Here is a 19,884-nt window from a genome sequence, read left to right as displayed (position 1 = left end):
TAATTCATTCAAGTACATCATACACTCTTAAAGAGTATATAAATTGAAATTGTATCGTTTTTATTCGAGATATATACTCCAAACACGTGTAATCAAATACATTATTATCATCCATCTTTAACACTTACATACTTCACTTGTTAAGTATATTGCGTTTTAAAACATTCATGCCATTTAACTGGATGATGCAATAAACTGTTCAAGTCATGACCTTATAAGACACGCACGTGTAGGTTGCCGATATTTTACATTCAGTAAAATTGTAATTGGAACTCTATTGGCTTTGAAACTCACGTGTTTGATTGGTCAAATGTTAAACATTATTTTACTTTTTCATATATTGATATTATCAAATACAATTATTAAATTAATCTTGTTTAAACGTTCCCCACAGATTGACAAACTGATTAAAAGCCCTCAAAAGAATGTAGATAAGGATGTCAAATAAACATACCTCTCTTGTAAAGTACAAGTTAACATGATACCCAGAGTTTTCTTTTATACAATTCAGTGTTAGTATAACAAATCACACAGTTACGTAACGAACGTGGCGACCTTTTATCTTGTCAAAAGTAAGTATTTGTCTGAGCGTTTCGAAACGAAGGCCTGAATGTTAACCAATCATTCATTGAATACTTAATAATAGTTATATTATCACAAAAACAACAACTCAATTAGCCTTTTTAAAGTTTTTGAGGAATCGTACAGTCAATTCAAATAAACTGGATGCGGTCAATTTCTTTGTATTCACGTTATCGTAAGTAGAGAAACACGACTAAATTTACATTAAAATAACAACATTAAGACTATTTATTTCCGTAGTTTGTCTTTCTTAATAAAGTTATGTTTTCGATATATTTATTCCAGTACAAATATCGGGATGATACCAAGTCCGATGTTCTTCTTGCTATCAGCACATTTCCAGGATTGAAACCGCAATATGAGGATTATGGTAAGAAAGATATTTCAAATTCCAGTCTTATCACTGACACATTACACATATATGATTAATTGGTTTATGCCCAAAGTTTGTAAATTGATGATATTTCAAGCCATAACCGACAACCTTTTTATGCAGATGATGTAAGGTTAAATATCCTGTTTTCATGTTCATTCCGGAACAGTTTTTATGAGCAGATTTCTGTCCATATCAAACAATGCTGTATGCGATTGATTATAATCTGTTGTTTTGATATTATTATATGAAAATAAGAACAATCGGATGCATTACTTTATCATTAACACTTTATTCAGGACACAATATTTAGGAATGGATGCGATGTCGTTGTTGCATTAGTACCTCTTAATATTTTTAAATTAACGTGATTTTTGTGTTTAAATCTATTATAATTCTAATAACAAGAATTAAATTTAGTCAGATAGTTTGAATGAATTTCCGAAACAATTTTAAATCGAGCTTTTTAGGATACTTAATTTTATCCTTCACTTGTACGAATAAGACATAAATAAATTAACCATAAGGCCATGCGCTGAAAGTAAGGTGTGTTTGCAAGTCTGAAATTAGTGTAGTTTGGCGATTATTTTTCATTCGGGTTAGGAATTGCAGCGGCGAAGTTTAAAGTTGGCATGTTTCATTTATATATCCGCGTCATATCATTCATTTGACGGTTTACTCTCCTTCTATAGTATTCATTTGAATTCAAAAGATTTCAGACTGTCCACATCTATACTTGTGTTAAGTTGACTGACTACATTCGGAAATAAATACATTCTCCTTTTTTGGTGTGCAATAAACAGATATTTTCCCTGGAAAGCTCATTTAGATCACATAACGTGGCTTTACAAATAAACGATTGAAGGGTTATACATGAAATGATATTGGTATTTTTCTCATCTCGACCCGAATCTAACCTTTTTTGTAATTTTCACCAAGCTAATTTCAACCTCAGCGCAGATGATTGACTGGTTCCGAGTTAAACTTTTACGAGTATACTGATTATGGCTGCATATGAGCATATGCCGTACCATTTGGGTCAAAACGTACAAATACGCCAACAGCTAAAAAAGATATCCCCGCGATGACAAAATTGTTACCGCACCGCGGTGATATCTTTTTTTAGCTGTTGGCGTATTTGTACTATTTTGTCACTGCGGTAACAATTTGTCACAGCGGTGACAAATTATGACTGTTGGTTTATTGTTATGATTTCTGTTACATTTATTTGTTTGGGTTATTTTTCAACCAATCATTTTCCCCGTAACAAACCGAGATTTTTTCAAGAAAATAATTAATTTTAAACAATAGTTTTAAATAAAATAAATACGGATGAATAAGGATAGTTGATAAGTTTATTCATATGTTTTGTCCTTTATTGAATTCATTAAATAAAATAATTTGAAATATAAATATTGACCCCGCAGTAAATGCTATATTCAAAGAAAATGGCGGCCTTATTCGTTCAGAAAGTAAAATTCATTATTTTATCATACGAAATAATTCTATTTGGTGATAAAAGTAGTAATGTTTTACAAAAGTCATGGTCTGAACGCCTATGTTCTACAGTAATCCATGGAGGCAGACATCTTGATAACTTCGCAGTAAATATTCGCCAATTTGCCGTTTTGCAAGACATTATTTCATTGGTCAGTTTGATTTAGCTCTTATCAAACTCTTTCGGTCCGCAGTGACAAAATTGTAACCGCGATGGCATTTTTGTCACCGCGGTGATATCTAATTTTAGCTGTTGGCGTATATGTACTTTTGACTCAAATGGTACGTCATAATGAGCATAAAGGTCTGTCATTTTCTTAATTGCTAATTGTGTTAATTAAGTTTGATGAAATAAAAACAAATTACCGTAAATAAAATGGCGACGTTTGTATCGTAAGGATTTTAACCAGCTTCTCAAAAAAGAGAACTAGCTCCATGTCAATTGTTTAAATGTTATCCATATAGTAAGTTGAGTATTAACCTAGCGTTGCAACTATATTTGAAGTTTTGACAACATGATGAACGTATTACACTTTAACACATTACCACTGTGGGGAATAACGTGATCACAAAACTACATCGTACGCACAAAATGGCGGAAAAAGCTCTCGCTTAATGACGAAAATCAAGGTATTCTCATATTTATTTATATCAAAATAAATGATAAAAACATGCGCAGAGTACCCGCTTAGTCGCCTTATGTACTCTGGTAATTGTCGTTTTTCTTAGATTTCTGTAGTTTTCTCAAACACTCAGGAACAATAAACAATGAAAAATGTACATCGTCTGAACATACTTTATTTTGACGAGTTTGCTATTCAAGATGACAAACAGCGAAATAAATACAACATTTTTTGCTTGATAACATGCTTAGAATATTTCGTACAAGGTTTTGCACGTTGTTTAAGCTTTTTTAAATCTGTGGCGAGGAATTATGAAAATAGTACATCGTCTGAACGTTTTTTGTTTTAGTACATCGTCTGAACGGTTTTGCGTACATCATCTGAACTGCTTCTGCTTTTACTTTAAATGCGATGTTTATCATAATAAAATTGTAATAACATCTTTGATCAGCCAATAACTTTATTTATGACGCTAGTATTTTTTTTTATTTTACTACAAAATTTATAGACACAGAAATCCTTAATGCCCATCTGTGAATGTGTGTTTATCCAATGTGTTAAAAATGAATTTGCTGTTATATTGTCAACTGTATGCTATTATATCTTTAAACTTCAGAACTGAGATCAGATTGTAATACACAAGGTACAAGAAGACTTTACCATATATGCCAACAGCAAATCGAATCCGGTAATGTTCTACATATCGATGGGCAAATAAATTAAGCCATCAATATGAAATGGACACATTACACTGGATTGCTTTTGATTGTTTCATATCGAGAAATATACAACAGTGAACGGAATGAAACAAGCTTCAGTAAGGGCAATTATAACTGCACTACCATGGCCACGAATATTTCTGCTAAGGTACAGCTGTCTTGGTTTGGACACGTCACCAGGCACGAATCTCTGTGCAAGACTGTTCTCCATGGCACGCTAGAGGGAGGTCAACGCCGAGGCCGTCAGAATAAAAGCTGGATGGATAATGTAAGAGTGGACATCCCTTCCCATGGATGAATTACCCTAAGCAGCACACAACAGACTTGACTGGAGGAGGATTTCTGTATTGCTGTCCCTCATTTCCCCCCAACAGCCGAACCGGTAAAGGGATTGATGAGAAAATTATCACCGTGATATGACTTTAATAAATCTTGAAAATGACTGTGATAAAGAATTTATTTAAATTAACAGCCATATATTTGAATTTGTGAACAAGCCAATCTGTGTACTGTATATGTGCATAATATTTACCTCTCTGACTATGACATAACCAATATAAAGTACTGGAAATTTAGTTTAGTGCAAATAAAAATTACATTTGTTTCATAAAATATATAACGTTAAGTTTCTTATTTTTAGCTCACCATTTGTCATTAATGCGTTGTCAACATTTTTCCTTGTTAACACTCTAAAGGTAACGTTTATTGCTTGCTTGTCATGAAACTTGGTAAGAAAAGTTGTCCCAATGATATCTTTTTCGTGTTCGAAACCGGGTCACACCAGGTCAAAACCTAGGTCACTTGGTCAAAATAAAGAAAAAGATTGTTAACACTAGAATTCACATTTTTAGTTCAATCTTCTTGGAACTTGGTCAAAACGTATGTCTTAATGATATATCTGCTTTCTTTGAAAATGGTTCAGGTTCGTTGAAAAAGATGGCCGCCAGGGGGCATATTTGCTCACATGGCTATAGTAAAACATTTTAAACACTCTAGAAGTCACATTTAAACTTCAATCTTCATGAAACTTTGTCCGAACATTTGTTGTTATGATACTTCGGCTGAATTCGAAAGTTATTACCGTCCGTTGAAAAACATGGCCATTAGGAAGCGGGGCAGTTTACCTTGTATGGCTATAGCAAAACCTTGTTAACACTATCGTTTATAAAAAAAACTTGCTGCACTGATGTTGTCTATTGGAACTTGTATCTGACAATGTAGAAAATACCCTAAGCACTAGTTGTAATGCACCTCATGCTGAAGTGTACAAATGCATAATTTCAACATTTTGCTAGGCTTTCAACAGCAGTATATTCTGATAGGAAGACATTCATGTACCGGGTATAATATATATAAAATAGATAATAGATATAAAAATCATCGAAATGCTTTAATCCAGTAAATTCCTCTTGAATTATCATGTATACTTGTGTAAAGAGTATTTGCTATTTTTTGCTTATGTCTTATATCTGCCCCCCCCCCATCAAATTGGGCACATGTCCGGTAGAAGTTATTTTATCAGTTATTTAGCTATTCGAGTCAATAAAATATTTTACTTCCTGGCCACTTCTGACCCCAGTCAAGATTAAATAACACAAACATGTTTTCGAGGGCCTCTATATGATGCTTCATATAAAATATAACACTAGGTCATAATGACTTCGTTATTAACATTAAATTTTATTTCATGACATAACATTAACACAATTTGTATTTGGCATAAAATATCACAAAGCATTCTTAAAGCATTCGGAAAATCTATATTAAAAGGAGGTGGTAGAATCTGAGAAGAGTTAATATATGAGATGTAGATATACAACTATTTTATATCTTAGATACATTAGTACAAACTATTTTATGAATATGTACCTCGTTAAATTGTCTGCTTGTGTTGTAGTATTCTCATAGCTTTGAGATTCACACGATATCGATTCCACTTAACTGTTCGCTTTTCGTTTTGACTGATCCATTGTTAATGTTCAGAAGATAATCTGATTCAGTAGCTTCAAGAATGCCACGGCATTTTTTTTCACAAGATGGCTGCTGCTCAAAAAGAGCTCTCGCAGAAATGCTTTTCTTTGCTCGCTTTTTGGGTGGAGATACTTTTATACACTGGTTAACGAAATGGTGACTTAATGGGCGTTAGCACAGGTGTAATTTGTTGTAGACAAACTCCAATGTGACATGCAGTTGACGAAATGCATTTTGGTGTAATTAATCGTATTGTTTGCGATGTTTTCAAGCGCCTTCTCTTCAAACGATGAAGCGATCGACTTGACTTTTTGCGCATTCTGAAATAAAAAACAGCTATATACAACAGACATCTAATTATATCAACTTATTTGATGACATCAATATTTTATCTTCACAAAAATAATTATATATCGATTACCAAATATATGTAATTTCAGACTAAGATTTACATTTAATATTATATACTACATATATTATTGAAGCTTGACAAAAATCACCGCAAGCTCAGAGCTGCCACTGCTTCGAGCCGAGCATTATATTTTTAATAAGCACTCACATGTGCCAAGTATGTAAAAAGAAATGTTAAGTTCAGTTTAGTTTTATTGCAAACTACATTTGGTCTTTTAAATGTAAATATGTGAAAAGCCAAGGATATTTCGTCCAAATGACATGCCTCGTATTACATTATTATCACGCCTTAATATATATAAATAACAACCTTTTTTCGAGCGTGACTTGTTTTTAATTTAATAAATTTAATTGAATAAAATTAAACACTATGTAAATATGTAAATAACACAGGATTTTGTGTTTTCTGAACCTAGAACGGAACGTCATTTGGACGAAAAATCGCTTGGCTTATCACAGATGTTTTTACAATTTTATTATGATAAACATCGCATTAAAAGTAAAAACAGAAGCAGTTCAGATGATGTACTCAAAACCGTTCAGTCGATGTACTCAAACAAAAAACGTTCAGACGATGTACTATTTTCCAAATTCCTCGCCACAGAACTCAAAAAGCTTAAACAACGTGCAAAACCTTGTACGAAATATTCTAAGCATGTTATCAACCAAAAAAATGTATTTATTTCGTTGTTTGGCATCTTGAATAGCAAACATGTCAAAATAAAGTATGTTCAGACGATGTACAATTTTCATTGTTTATTGTTCCTGAATGTTTGAGAAAACTACAGAAATCTAAGAAAAACGACAATTATCATAGTTATAATTCATTTTGATAATATAAAATATAAGAATACCTTGATTTTCGTCATTAAGCGTGAGCTTTTTCCGCCATTTTGTGCGTACGATGTACTTTTGAGATCACGTGATTCCCCGCAGTAATCACTGTTTCCCGCTGAAGATATTTTGTGAACGGTGTGTAAGTAAATTTATTTGAAGGTGATTCGAATAAAATGAGAGAGATGCGACATACTTTAAAGTCGAAGGCCAGTGATACTTTCCTCAAAAGTATCAATTTTGTTGACATTTGTTGATCTTTCTTAAGCAGTAATAACTGCATAAGTATCGAGTCTTTCAAATATGAAAATGAATATGAAACAAAGTGATGTTGCAGATAATAAATTATATCGCTTACCTTTAATTCCAGTGTTCACAGATGGCAGCAATATGATGCTCCTGCAACTCTGTGGAACGATCCCTGCGACATACAACGGTTAGCACTGATATTATGTTACAATATAAGAGGTAATTTGCACCCTGTGCAACAAATATTGGAGTTATTGATGATTAAAATGACATTTTTTTCTTGAAAAAGTATCGAAAGTAACGCCCTGATGATCGGTTGTTCCAAGCGTTTTATTAAGCTGCAAACTGTTAATCCTTCCAGATTTAGAAGAATGTTCTTTGCGTTTACCTAGTGTTTTGAAACCAGGTATTCATTTATATATTTCAGAGAGATACTAAAATATGTATGCTAATATATAAAGCTAAGAAATATATATTCAAGTTCGTCGTCTATGTGTGGTTTATTCCGTACCTGAATAGTAACATCTACAGGTATAGTCGACAACATCCCTATCCGTGTTTGTCTAATGGACACACACCCCTGCAATGCCCCAATTGTGTTTGTAACACCAACCGCCACCATGCAGATCAACTCTGGGCGTTACGTTGACCAGAACGGGAAAGTCGACTTGCCATATCTTAGGCAATGGAACTATGTACGTAAATACTACTGTATAAGTGTCATATTTGTTAAATCGATTCGATGACTTAAACACCATTCAGCCGTTGTATAACTTTTACAATGATAAGTTTTCTCTATAAATACTTATTTTAAAAGCAGTGAAATAGCTTATGTTTATAGTTTATGGATCATAAACATTGCATTTAATTACGTCAGCTCCATTTTGAACAAACACAATATTTTTGACAGAAAACAATCGAAACATGAGGTATGTATCGACGCTTTCTACCTGAACACTTTGATATTTTAAGAAAGGAAGGTTGCAACATTCACGCCAATACATCTTATATATAAGTGGTTTGTTTGTATTCTCAGGTGCCATGCTTTCTGAGGGCATTCAATTTGACGATACAAACAACTATTGTTTCTTAATGTAAAAGATGGGTTGTGTAAAATACGTCAATTTTCAAGCGATTGATTTCATACACATAAACACATCGCTTTAACATTTAAAGGGCATTAGGACGTGAAATATTAGTTACATGATGGTCTAGCGTTTGTAAAAAGGATCATATGAAATATGAGAACGGTCACACTCCTAACTTCTATGCAAACGAACACACGTGCCACTCATGATATCGCAACACATCAAAATAATAAAATAAAACTTAATGTTTCTTACAGAGAAATCAAATAAACATAATGTAAACGCCATTATTGTGACAATGCTCTGACAATTAAGAAATAATTTGTCAACAGAAACAATTTGCAGAAACAGCGGTACACATCGGAATACCAATAACACAGTATAAACATTCACTAAATACATTTTAGGATTAAATATAACAAACTTCATGATGTTTTAGAAAATAATCGAATCAAGTGTCATTTGAATGCAATGATGCTATCTTTAATAAAATACATGGTTGGTAACAGTTCTATAAGCAGTATATAAACTGTATTGATCTTATATCCTCTTTTACGATGTTCATACGATATGCAACTAAATTTGTTTAATTTAAGTAAATACTTATGCTTGTAATCAAGAGAATTAAACAAACCGGATGCTTAAAATGTAAATTAACATTTATTACTCAAACTTTGATGAGATTTGTGGCAAAATAAGTTATTTTATTCACTGGTTTAGGAGCATATTGATTTGTTGGTCATTTACACCGGATAAAAAAAAAGCATGACTATTCCAAACATAATAATGAAATAATCAGAATATAATGATCAGATCGAAATATTGATTTTATAGATATTTTTGAAAACAAAATCTAAACAAGCACTTGTTTTTTTTTTATAAGATGTGTTGTCATTCACCTAAAAAATCTGAATGGGGTCGTTCGCATATTTTAAAAGTTCGCCAGTACAAGTAAAATAGTTATATTGTTTCTAAGAAATCACATACATGTTCAATTATATACTTAGTTTGTAATAAAAGCGACTGCAAGCCAGCGTCAATAACAAAACAACACGCATATTTTAAACAAAAAAATATATGATCGTTTACACACTGAAATGGAAATTTTTCATCGACTGGTCTTAGAAAGTATACTGTCCGTAAACACAAACATTATTGCGACAGAAATTTGAAATATTGCTGCGAACGGTGCTCCATTCATCTTGTAATCTCAAACTGTTTAAGGTAGTAATGCATATAACTCGACGTTTCACTGTCAAAATAACCGTGCTCGTTTTTCTCACATTGGTCTGAGATAACCCAACGTTATTTAACTTGCACCGTTTGGCTGTCAGTATTTGACAAAATTATTTAATTATAAGATTCTAATTTAGTACATTTGTATTAACACCTTGTCACGTACACACAATACTCAATTATCTGTACAACTTGTTTTTCTATAAGATGTAAAGAAATCGTTATTTTTATGCACTACACTTGTAAAAGTCTTTGAAATATATTGTATCACTATTTCTAAAAGTCCGCACAGGCTAATCAGGGACGACACTTTCAGGTTTTTATGGTATTTTTTGTTTAAAGAAAGTCTCTTCTTAGCAAAAATCAAGTTAAAGTCCACAGTTGTGTTGCTTATCAGCCTATGCGGACTGGACAGGCAAATCTTGGATGACACTTTACAGACATGTGTTGTGCCTGGTTATTCCAGAGCGAGGCTCGTATTTTCTGATATGCTTCTAGCCCAACTCTGAGCTGCTGGGGATGCTACAGATCCTATCGATCGTGTTTGCAGAGGAGCCTCCTCTTTATGCCCGCCAGCAAGCGATCAATCAGCCGCCACCTCCCGAGTACCCCCGCCCACATCCAACCAATCAGCCGCCACCTCCCTTGTATGCCCGCCCACAACCTACCAAGCTGACGCCCCCTCCAAGAAACCCCACCAAGAGGACGGCCAATCCCCCAGCAGGAGGTAAGCAAACAAAATGGTCATTGGCGACATTGTATTAACATTTTACCAATTCGATACAAACTTTGACACATGTGTTATCCCTTAGAAAAAATCACATCAACTTAAGAAACATTCTTACTAGATTCAAGTTTAAAAGGCTTCTATTCCAACCGTAAGATACCAATCAGCAACAAATAGGATACAACCTAAAGAGACTGCGAGTTGCTCCATGTCTGTTCTGGTTTAATGTTGTGTTCATATAGCCTCCCGTGTATGACCGCTCACAAGCTGCACAAACCCTGTCCATAGCTGGTCGAACCTAAATAGGCCTCAGACACACAAATACCTATACGCACGCAACCAAACATATTTATATAGTTGTTATTCTGTGTAAAAACGGATTGCTTGAAGGTTTGCAGCAAGTTGTTAATCAATATTGTAACTTTGTACATTTTGTTTTAATAGTTCGCTGAAAACAACTCATATTTTATGTTAAAGATCATGATCAGAAACAATAAATGAATTGGATACGTGTAACACGTGTGTTTTCAGCTTCTCTTACTCTAATGTTGAGTGTTGTCCCGAACCCATTTCATTTGATTCGCCACATAAATTTGAATATATGGATAGAATGTAGTGAAATAAACAGAGTAAATGTGAAATTCATGTTCCGGAACCGCTTGGTTTCAATCAGTAGCAATTCCGTACCGCATGTGTTTACAGTTAACCAATTACTTCATTCGATAGATCAAACAAGTTATCCACTGAAACTAATGATAATAAACCAATTACATTTTTGTCTGCAGGCTGAAAAGAATACTGATTGTACTATAATTTATTTATGTAAACGGTATTTGTATTTTTTTCGACTTAATTATTTATGTATTTATTTGATTTCATTAATTTGTTTCAGGTAGAAGGCAAGCTCCACCGGCCCCTCGCTCTATGTCAGATATTGAGGACCAGACTACAGGTTTTGATCATTTGTCTTTCTCATGTTAAAAAAGAATAACGTTTTTGGTCACTTTTTTATTTTCAGGAACTAAATAGGTATTTGGCAAAGTACGTTTGGCAAAACTGTAATGGTCGTATACAACTTGCGCTCTTTTTCTGTAATTTCAAATTAATTTAACACAATTGTATGATTTTTTCAGGTTAATGAATGTTCAATTTAGGAGTCAAAACGTTGACTGTATGATGTAATTTTGATAGTACGGATTTGGACACATAATGATGAAAAAATGTGCTAATTGTTTTTAATATGAACAAAACAATTACAAAGTTAAGCAAAATTCGTGTCTCGGCAACAAACACCTAGTGGTTTTGCGCAGTTAACATTAGGCCATAAATTAAGGTCAAGTTGTGGCCTGTCTATCCATTAATATGAACCATGTTTTTTTTAAATAATAATACACGACATGTTTTGACCTTAATTTAGAATCGGCTGAGGACTTCAACCCAATATTCATTAAGGAAATGTTAAATCTTTTATATAGAATACAGTAATTAAATAAAGGTTGCCTATTATGTGGTTTTACGATAAGTATAAACGATTAAGGACGTACGCGGCAGTTTTATTTTTGTTTGGCTCATATAATGTGATAATTGTGTTAGCTTTCTTAATCTATATTTTTTTTAAATATTAAACAGGAATAAAACTCCAGGGTCACCAGTGTTGTTTTTATCATGAATAGAACAACAATTTCAACATTATTTAAGCATACTAGAGCGAATTGAGTTAGTACGTGAGAAAAACGTATTTATCCATTTATTGAGATGATTTAATTGTATGTAATATTATATTTAATCTAATCGATATGATTTTAAGATAAGTTTTGGAAAAATAAAAATGTCATGAATTGTAAAGTCGTAAAATTCATAAAACATCCATATTCGTTGCCTTTCCAAGCACAGATTTTCCCAAACTGACCCAAATGGAACCTTCTTTATCATAATAATAAAATAAAGAAAAAAACACTAAGTGTTCGGGATCGTTTGTTCAGAATTGCTGTTCAGCTGCATATAATTAAATAAAGAAAATCATATTCAAAGACTATACATGCTAAATGTCAAATCTGTGTATCATAAAAGACAATGCATTTAATATTATCCGTTAATAAATGAACTCCATTCTCAGATATCACAATACCTTTAAAAACATTGATTTATTTTTATAGAAGATCACATGTTCATTTTGTTTGCAGTGTCGTTTGTGTAATACGAAGTGTTACACGCGCGGTCCGATCACGTGTCATAAAACAACACTGCATTTACGATTAAGCCGAATACAAATATCGTATTGCATACCTTGTTTTTATGATAAATACGAACACATATTTAAAAAAAATATTTTTAATCATCTTTTATAAAACGAAATGAAATATGCGAACACAAATCAGTAATTCGCGCATATATACAGTTGCACGTGCAGCAAGATTGTGGTCCAGATGTATGCAAAATGCAGAGGAAAGCTAACAGCTTCATACCAGTCTAACTTGGAAACACGTATCTTCAATCAAAATAATATATTGACTATTTTTCTTATATATAACGATAATGCGTTGTCAATTAAATCACGCGATACAAACGTTTGTGTAGTCTTAGGGATGAAGTTACACATGCCTGATGTTTTTTGGGGGGGTTTCTTAACATTTTGTTTCTGTTTTTTTCCTTCTCGATATATTTAAATAGTTTTTGTTCGAATATCCGAAAAAACATACTCGTATTGCTCAACCGGCGTTACAGTAACAACTAGCGTTACAGTAACAACAAATATTCGTAAAACTATACTGTAGTCCTAAAAATGGGTAAACAATTACATATTGTTACTGCAACAAACTGTTACATTAAGTAAATAATAATTCGACTTATCAATGCGTACTATGCAACATAACCAATATAAATATTATCGACAGACTCTTCAACCATAGATGAGGAAGTTGATGAAATTCAAAAGCTGCAAGGTTTACTGAGGTGTAAGATTTGCAAGGTTCGGCGCGTTGCGTTGGCCTATCTGCCTTGTGGTCACTGTGTCGCCTGTGAGGAATGCGGCTCAAAGGTCCACAGCTGCCCCAAGTGTCCCGATAATGGAGCAAACACGCGAGGGACTGTTAAGATACTTTTTGCACCATAAACCCACGGAGTCTGCAGTATGCAGTGTGTTTACATTTACATTAATGACAGCCGCAAGTTGACTGTCGAAGACATGTATACAGTCGTCATGTCTTAGTTTGCTTATGAGGACGATTTTGCGAAAAGTCAGATTTGTCTTTCCTTATTATCAATTAATGTCACGTTTAGGAGTTTTTGAACGTATGTAAATGTCGCAAAGCAATATTGAAAATATGAATGTACATTGTTTTGTATCGTGTTGACAGCAAATGTATACAGTTTATTATGTTAACATTTGGATGAAATATGTGAGCAAACAACTGGTTTAATTCTACCGTTTAATTTACACAAACAGAAATGTTTATTGGACTCTCTTACTTAACTATCTCGCCCATTCCCCAGATGAAGATGTCCTGAGGTAAACTGACACGTTCATAACTATGTTTATTCAGTCGGCAGTTTATTCAAGTTTTCAAACTGTTTTAAAACATAAACCTTTTCAAATACGTTTATTTCAAAACAAATACCATTCAGTAATTCGGTAAATGTATGCGAGCCTCTTTCAAACTTGATTGACTCATGTATATCACTTATATCATATTTGTTTATTTAAATACTGAAGATATTAAAAATATAATGAATTGAATGACACAAAAAGAATTGGACGCTGGATTTAAGTATTGCATGTAATAAAGAATGCCATGTAAGTAATAAAAAAAATGTTTTGAAAGTTCAAGTCAGATTTTACTTTGCAGAATAGTTGTTTGTTTTTGTACGTGTGTGTGTAAATTGGAATGAAAGGCTCCTAAGTGGTTTTGTTAAGTTTAAAGCTATTTTATTCCCTTTTAATTTAGTTCCATTGCATCAAAAGCCTATGGCTTATAGAAACGCTCTCGAGTCCGTGGAAGTAGAACCAGTACGAAGAAAAGATGCAAATGGAAATCGAACCCATGATTTCCCGCTCGCTAGGCGGACACCAAATCTACTACGCCACGGCAACCTCGTTTCGAGTGTTTTCAATATCATCTCATGTTATCGTAAATATAAGACATGCTAATAAAAGCTAAAATCAGATAAAATAGGCATGGATCATTATTGCAAACAATAATTCTTATTTCGTATGCACTGTTTTATGCATAACTTGACGTTTAATAGCTTAACCACATTTACAATACATGTGTAATAAGCGCAAATACCAATATCAAAGGATCATAATTTTCTTTAGTATTTACAGAGTTATTGCCCCTTGTTTACTTCTGATGTGACAAGCATTAGTTCATAAGTATTGTAGCAATTAAAATAAAACTTAATGTATACATGGCATTGCAAAGAAATGCAGTGGCCAATAACCTAAACTCCTTCTTAAGCAGTTTAATAGCAATTAATATATTTCTTATTGTTTATGCAGAACATAACTTAATACTGTCATTATCTTTTGCATAGATTACATGTCATAAAACAACAGATAACGTTGTCGGTAAACGCACAGTGCAGGACAATACAACTTTCTCTAAAAGGTTTTTTAGTTAGTATTATCGATGATATGTTTCTTGTGCACAAACCAATTATATAGTGTAATTTTATAGTGCACACAATCTGCAAGTCAACATATAATGCATACATTAAGGCGATTCATTTAAACTTCAAATAGTGATACAATACTTGATGAAGTATGGTACAAGAGAAGCATAACCGTGTTTTTGAAAGTTATGTTTTTATTGTTTTTTGTTTTATTTGATACAAAACATACATTTAGTGCACCATTTACTTAATTTAATTAATATGTATAAAGAGGGTATTTAGATGTATGTTTGTTTTCTAAACCTTGTCTGTTTGTATCATTCTTTATACCATGAAAACAAATTGTCATAGAACCATCCTGTTAAAATATTACCTCATGGACTAATATCGGCATCGTGGAAGAAGAGTTATCTTCGGGTTTAAACACTTTACCTTTAGGGGCCAAGTCTGAAGGTGTTGTCATAGCACACAACGCTAATAATGTAATCGCCTTCATGCGGAGGTCACGTAAATGTAACTGATTGTTTGGTCCCAACTGATCAAAAAGTTCCACAAAAGCATTAACGGGCATAGGCCTCTGACGCTTCATTGGTTGTTTTGTTCTGGATTTTATCAACGCAGTCACTAGCTTATTTACGTCTCGAAATCTGGTGGGCGATTCTAACCCCATTGTATGGAACAATAGAGCCATAGCAGCCAGTGTAGTTTTATCCATGATTCTGGTCTCTCAGAAGAGTCGGCCAGATGACACAAGAAATCAGCTCTTATAGCAGATGATGAATTTTCAGCAAAATTCACCTGTTTTGCTTCACACAATTTTAAATATTTACGAATCTGCCCCTTACAAACATCTTAGGCTAGTTGACCACATACTTTCCATAAATCTATCTTCCAGTTTTGATTTTTCAGTGGCTCTGCTGCGTTTGTGGCAAAAACTGTTTGATTTGATATTGGAAGCGACAACGGAGGTGCTATTGACATATTTATTAGGTCCTTGAACCAAGGCTGAGGTTGCCATCTTGGGGCTATTAGGGTTGCCACAGCTCCTTGTTGTTTCACCAGTGATAATACTCTTGGTATAAGAGCGAAAGGGGCATTCACAAAGTTGTTCTTGCCTCTCCAATCCTGTGCGAAGGCATCCACTCCTAATGTGCACGGATCTAGGTATAACGAATTGTACACTGGGATCTAGGCGGAAGTCATTAAAGCAAAACGGTCCACCTCGTGAGGTACCCAAAATGCGGTTGATGTAGCCAAACAACGCCGGATGAAGTCTCCCTTCGTATTTTGACCGTGAAAGCTTTTCGGCGTGACAATTGTCCTTCCCAGCAATGTGGCGTGCCGAAATACTTATGTTTTGCTGAATTGTAAATCGGAATATCGTGCGTGTCAAATCGTCCAATGACTTGATAGGACCCCCGAGACCACTTATCATCGCCACTGTCGTAATGCTGTCCGACAAAACTTGAACACTTTTTCCCCAGCCAGACAGTGACGCGTCTGTAGTTAACTGAAATCGATTTGTTCTTCCTTTACCACTCTACCGTTCCAGGTATCAATTGATGACAACAACCACTGAAGGTCATTAAAACTCGCAACATCTAAAATTAAATTATCTGTCGAAGAAGCTTTAGTATTTAACAGTCGGTAAATGTTCCGAAGCATTAACTTGTCAGGAAATATACATTTGCACATGCTTACACATTGACCAGCTATCCAAGCAAGTGTTCTAGCCTGCACGCTTTCGGCTTTCAAAGTTTTGTGAATTACACGTTTCAACCTTCTAACACGGTCCCTAGTAATTTTAATGACAGTAAATCTGTAGGTTTCGTCAATTGTATGACCAAGATACACAAGAAGGCTCTAGCGAGGACATTTCATAATTAATAGTGAAACCTAACTGTTCATGAATATTGATCACAGTAGAGCGATTATTAAATATCATATTGTTTGGCACAAGCACAATGAAATCATCAACATATACAATAGTTCTAATACCATATGGCCGTAAATTACTAATTATTGGTCGAGGAGTTTCTGCAAAAAAGAACGGACTACAAGAATGTCCAAATGGTAAAACGTTCCATATATAATATTCACCTTGGAAATTAAACCCTATATACTCCTGGTCAATTGGATGAACCGGGATGTTAAAAAACCCCATCTTTAAGATCAATAGTAACCATATAATCAGAGTTTTTAGCATTTAAAAAAAACGTACTGAATATCTTCCTGTTTAAATTTCGGAGCAGTGCACTTAGAGTTAACGAATCGTAAATCTGTAATCAAACGGAACTTTCTAGATTTTTTCTTTACACAATTTGTAGGTGAAACACCTTAAGTTTATGTATGCACTTCTCTATCTGGCCAAACAATAGCAAACGTTCAATCTCTGATTTTATAAATTTTGATTCAGGCTCATTAAATTTTTTATTACAAAATTCAAAATCTGGTTCATCAGAAGAAAAAGGAAATTTGACCCCTTCTTTTACCTATTTCAAAACTTGTTAATGAGTCTACATTTTACGCCAAAACTCAATGTTGTTACATAACGAATTTTCATTGTCGCTCATAGCCGCGACTTCTCCAAGGTGTAAACCGTGCACGACCACGATCAAATCCACCTCGAAAGCTATTGTAACGACCCCCAGATGGGTACCGGTTAGCTATGCTGGAGAGTTCAGCAGCGACTCTAACATTTTGTAAACAAGAGTTCGCGAAGCCACTTGTTCCCTTCTGTAATGCCCTGAATAGCTGCGCCGTACCCTCATCAAACTTCCATTTGACAAGACAAGCAGCAAATTCTTCCTGAAGATACTGAATATGTGCGAGCAAAACCGAAACAATGAGATACAAGTCTAAATCCTCACCTTCCTGTGCACGACTGAGTAACTTTAATACCGTTTCGACATACCTGCCACTTTCCGACAGTATATTCAACACTTGCTGATCATCGCGCTTAATTCCAGTACGATAATCATGTAATTGCATGTGTGGTGGCAACACTACTTTTTTAACAGAATTCTTAACGACATTGACTCTCTCTTGGATGTCATATGATCCAGAGTTCCCAGCTGTAAACGGATTGTGTTCAGGACTGGGGAAATGTTACTGGCCTGGTTTGGCATAAAATGATACAGGTCTCCTGACGTGTAGGAACTTTCGGTCGTGCGCCGAAATTTGAGCAATCTGTATTGCGTTAACACAATGGGTGACTTGGTTGGCGGTAAGAACTATTTTAGTCTGGTTAACGACTGAAGTAATGTGTCTGGAATTACCTATTTCAAATTTGGAGAATCTGGTTTCTATCCTAACTAGAGTTTTGCTGATTCGACCAAAAGAACTTATATCACCGCTATAATTCCTGATAGCATCTAATTCAGGAACATTCGATGAATTTTCCTCACACATTTTCACCCGGGCCCGGCCACGGAAATTGCACATGGACAAGACGATGTATTACTACGCAGTAGACAAAAGTAGTTCGTCTAACTATGATTAATATTCTGAATTCATGTTCTTAATACACTTTGCTTACTCAAAATGTGTCCATACAAAACAGGACACTTCATACAATACGACTTTAAACATTAATTATTAAGCATTGGTTCCCGCCTTAGAAAGGTCGGGAAAAGAACTGGAGCCTTAACCGGTTGAATGACGAGTCGAACCTTCCACTTAACCCAGAATTAATCTCTACCCCACGACTGTAGCTAAAACTTATCCTCAAAACATTGTTATTTAGATTTCAAAGCATGCAATTACATCCGAGTTGATTGATATATTAATGCATTTGCTCAATCTTAAACAAATCAGATGGAATGATATGGTAATCTAATACACTCGCGTTAGTTGTAGCGACCGTTAATAATGTAAATAGAGTAAGAGCAACTAGAGATTTATCAAATGTGAGTAACCTTCATGTGCTCAGATATATATATTATTTTTTGTGATTTTCCTTTCAATTAAATCGCCTACTGTTTCACTCAAGTTACGCACTATTTGTATCAAATTATATTTGCTATTGGTAATGTCTGTATGTGCAACAAAGGCATCTACCGAAGATCCATTTGTTATGAATACGAAATATAATATAATATAATAACTATATCATTGAAGGAAGTATTTCAGTACTTCACATTTTTAAATTCCTCTTATACATGAGCTTTTATCAATAATACCTGCCCAGGTTTAAATAAATCAATAATATCACGAGCCAATAACAATTCTGTAAGGTTGACCAGTTCTTAAAACCACATGCATTCCACGTGACATTTTTACATCAACGCTCGGGTCATCCTCATTGATTCCATTAATTGTTTCCCTTCCGGTTTAGTTGTCAGGGTGAAGGATCACAAATAAACGTTAATTGATGTAAATGTAAATACACCGATAAGTGGTGCTTTTTTTCAAATAACTTTTTGAAACAATTTTTCTTAAGAATTTCAACTAGTGCATACACGACTGATTTGTATGCTGCTTATGGCAATGTGAAATACATCAGAATTACTTATTTAATAAGCATGTGTTCTTGTTCAAATTTTCTATTTTTACTGCATTCATGTATATTAATAATTTATAATTATTATGTAGACATGATATTGTTCAGCGTAATTGTTAACTTAAAGCCTATTGTAAATGATCAAAGTGAATGCATTCCCAAAATTACTTAATAATGTTTTGAACTTCCCAAAACTTCCGTGTTGGCCTCCCCGAGAGGCAAGGACATTTCGTCCCAGGACCTACACGGATCGACAGGGAGGCTAGACGGTTCACATGCCGGATCATCCCGGTGTAGCGTGAATATTGTCAGATCGTGAGATCTGTCAGATAAACCGGAAATCTGACGATTCTCACAGTACCCCCGTGAGATTGCTCAGATCAGTCGCCGTGAAAAATGTCAGATTGATGAAAAATAATATTTAACGCATGGTTGTTTTCAATTCAACTTAAATTCGCGTTT

Source organism: Dreissena polymorpha, chromosome 6 (assembly GCF_020536995.1).
Source record: "Dreissena polymorpha isolate Duluth1 chromosome 6, UMN_Dpol_1.0, whole genome shotgun sequence".
NCBI lineage: Eukaryota > Metazoa > Mollusca > Bivalvia > Myida > Dreissenidae > Dreissena > Dreissena polymorpha.
Note: the sequence above shows the minus strand (reverse complement) of the source record.